Source organism: Lactuca serriola, chromosome 9, assembly GCF_051521515.1.
Source record: "Lactuca serriola cultivar US96UC23 chromosome 9, Lser_US96UC23_V15, whole genome shotgun sequence".
Lineage (NCBI taxonomy): Eukaryota > Viridiplantae > Streptophyta > Magnoliopsida > Asterales > Asteraceae > Lactuca > Lactuca serriola.
This window is the reverse complement of record NC_136416.1, coordinates 23,987,617-23,991,667: the sequence shown is the minus strand read 5'-3', so window position 1 is coordinate 23,991,667 and position 4,051 is coordinate 23,987,617.

The following is a 4,051-nucleotide window of genomic DNA, read 5'->3' as shown; positions in this document are numbered from 1 at the left end:
AAAGCGATAAAAAGTTAGGCGAGAACGGACGTCAAACGAAGAAGTTATGAATTTATAACGAAAGTTTCTGTCGCGGCCTATTAAAAATAAATAATAAAAAATAAAGTCAAAATTAGCCGACGGAGTCTAAACGAAAGTTGTAGAGCGTAGTCTCACCTTCGCGTGGATATAAAGAACGTCGAAAACGGAGTTCGTATGAAGAAGATATGAATTTCCGAAGTTTATTTAATATTTTGTATTTAAATTTAATTGGAAATTCGGAAGCATTATCCGAAGGAGTCACCGATCTGATCCGAGGTACGCCCCGCGTACTCCGAGGGATGTCGACACTCGCACTCGAGCACTTCGGATACGTAAGCAATGACGTTTTGGGCAGTACGCCCCGCGTAACGCAGTACGCCCCGCGTACTCCGAGGTTCCAGCCTCTATATAAAGGATCCGAAGGCAGCCTCATTTCTTGTTCATTTTCTTCTCTTCTCTCTAGTCTTTTGCATCGTTTTTCGTGCCGAAGCTACCCCGAAGCCCCGGTATCATACTCTAGCCCCGAGGCAAGTCCCGAGATCCCGAAGATCCCGAGAAGCGTGGTTCCCGAGTCGAAGCTCTGCCCGCGAGAAGTTCGATTTTCGAGGAGATCTTCCAGATCTGCTGTGGATTACTACTTCTATAAGCCGTAGTGCTGTCCGATCATCTTCTGATCAAGTGAGTGTGTAGTTATTTCTTCTAATACAATAATACGAAGTATTTTATATAAAAATACATGCTATGTGTATATATTTGGTTGTGTTATGTGTGAATGAGTATTCACTCTCTTCTATCTTATAGATCTGCTTATTTCGTTATGAGATATGTGTTATGTGTGTGTGTGCCTCATCTGTTATGCGATATATGTGTTGATTAAAGCATGCTATACAGGTTTTCTTTAAACTACGTATGAAAATATATATTTTATCTACTAATATGTTGGGTAGAACATGGGTAGATAGTTGGTGTGTAATAAACAGATGAGAGGCCTCGATGTTGTTGTTGTTGTTGATCTAGTTATTCAGCGGAGTATGGATAACGACCACGGACTCTTTCTAGACAGTCCAGTGGAACGCTAGCAGGTTCATAACCTGTAGGTGTTGTGAACGATGTGTTCACCGGTGTACTCTATCCCCCTCATGGTTGCCTTTAGGATATCTATTGTTGAGGAAACCCCTTCGCAGTGATGTCCGTCCCGATGAAAATCCTAGATTAGGTCCCTTGAGATAGTTGTTTTAGGGACGTAAAGTGAGGATAACGGGAATGGGTAATCGGGATAGTGATTGGTTGGTGAAATTAAATATAACTTATTTATTGTGGGTTGAAAACCCTATATGCTCACCAGGCTCCCAAGCCTGACCCACTCAGTTTTATTTGTATTACAGGAAGTGGCACAAGGGCGTAAGATGGATGGATCATCTTGTTGTTTTGTTTACAAGTCTGTATATGTATATATTTGTTGAAAGACTTGTAATGTTTATCGTTTATGCTTTATGGTCTGTATCGGAACATGACATCCCGAGTTTTGATTATATAATGAAATGCATCTCTTGATGAAATGCTTTGATAAATATTATTTTATCATGTTTTGTTTTGGGAACAAATTCCGCAACTCTTTCAAATAAAAAGGATTTACTCTGAAAATATTTAAAAGCATAAATGAAAATCGGTCTTTTCTGGCCGAGATTTTGGGGATGTCACAGTTTTAGGCATAAGAACAATCCTATGTGCTCATACAAACCCTAATGCTTGGATCTAGGTTTCTCTATTGTACATGTTTTGAATCCAAGACTAATAAACTTAGATCTAACATATTATAAACTGAATTAGGGTTTAGAGAATTACCTTTGATTGTTATATAGCAATAACAATCAATCCCTTGCTTGGATTGGCTTTAAAAAGCTTAGTGCCTCAAATGTCGCACCTCTAATGGAGTCACAAACACCATATACAACTTGGATGAAGAGGAGAAGAAGGAGGCTGCCCAAAAACGACTAAACACCCTAGAGAATTAGTTCCACACGTTTTTGGGGCCTAAGGGGTCCTTTATATACTTGTGTGGGCTGCTAGGGTTTCAGTCAAAACCCTAATGGACAGCTTAAACTCTAAGCAGCCCATGGAACCTTCTGGATAAGGCCATGGATGAAAATATGATGGGCTCCCATCATAATTTCGTTTACCCCTAGTTCCTTTAGCATTCCTTAGCCCAATAACTCAATTATCCAATAATTGCAGTCCAGTCCCCTAAATTTAATTAATCTCTTTTAGCCACAAAATTAATTATCAATTAATTCTTGACTAATATTAATTAAACAATATGATTTCTCCTTTAATATATTATTCTCATAATATATTAATAAATCATATTTAAACCTTTCTCTCCTTTAAATCATCCTACATATTGCTACGGTGAAGGCAACCCAAAAGGACCTTGCTCATAATCGGGTCAAGTACATACCAAAATAGTTATGGACTTAGACACTAATCCAACAAGTAGATCAATACCTCATCTGTACTTCAAAAGACACAAAAAATACCCAAGAAACACCATAAAGTAGATCTAACATAAATAATCATCAAGGTGTGAGCTTTTTACCTCAAAAGGCTTGCAAATGAGAAGGTGATCCTGGATCTTCAAGCTCAAGCCACTCCTCTAAGTGTTCCTCTTCTTCTTCTTCTTCTTCTTCACCACAAAACACCAACAATCAAGCTCAAAAACTCACTAAATGCTCTTAGGGTTTCATTTTTTGAGTAAAGGGAGATGGAGGTTGATCATAATTGTGCAAAAGAGGTTATAATGAGGCTTAAATAAGGTGTAAACCCTAAAAATTAGGGTTTTCCCCTTCATTACGTACACCATGCGTACTCCACATACGCCTACGTACGTGGGTGGAACCCACGATCATCAGGATGGCTAGTACGCCCCGCATACTAACCAAGGGACCAAATTGAAAAGAATTTTCATCAAAGGGTTAAAAGGAAACTTACCAAAAACTTGATTGTTACATGTAGGCTAGTGAAGCTATTGAGAAATTACTGATATAACTTGAGATATGACTTGTCATGGATCAGCATGAAGAGAGCATAATCGATGTCCATTATTCGATGGATTTGATGAGTTTCTAGTTCATATATTTGATAATTATTGATATACGCGTAGCTTAGAATATAAGTAGGAATATTGATTGATTTTGACATTTGAGAAGAATGTTGATGATTAAGAGAATAACTAATTTTTAATGGTCGGATTATTTTCCCAAGAAATTAAAATCGATCATTACTAAAGACTAAGATAAAAAAGGATATTGATTAAAGACACAAGAAGTGTCTAATCATATGAGTTGCTTAAGCTAAGACGAGGCATGAGAAAATAATAATGAAGACAAAGATTAACTCAAAATACTTATGAGTATTTCATTATATAAGAAAAAAGATTTAGTTGGTACACCCTTACTAAGCGAGATTCCAAGGACGAAATCTTTTTAACGGGGAGAGAACATGTAATACCTGACTTTTATAACCAGGTATCCCTTCAGAATATATAAAATGATATAAGGATAGTAGGTCAAATAAATATTGGAGTAAATTCAAATTATATATTTTCTAATTATCAAAATGGAGTTGAGAAAGTGATAGATCTTTTAAAGAGGAGCGCGTGGATATAAAGATCGTTGAAAACAGAGTTCGTATGAGTAAGTTATGACTGTTTGAAGTTTAGATGAAAGTACGTTGCTATTTTGAGAAATTCAATGAAAGTCAAAGTCAACGGTCAACATTTACCATTACAATGTGAATGTATATTTCTCACGACATGACAAGAGATGTGCCACAATGCTAAATGAGGCAAGTCATCGGGACACTTGGCGTGATAGTGTAATATGTGATGAAACCAGGGTTCATCTGATTGTCACGACGTGACACATAGATGGTCACGACGTGGCCAGTGGCCATTATATATAAGAGTCTCGATTCATTTGAGGGGGTTTTGGAATGCGGGATTAGAAAAGATGCTTGTAAATCGTTTGTGGTT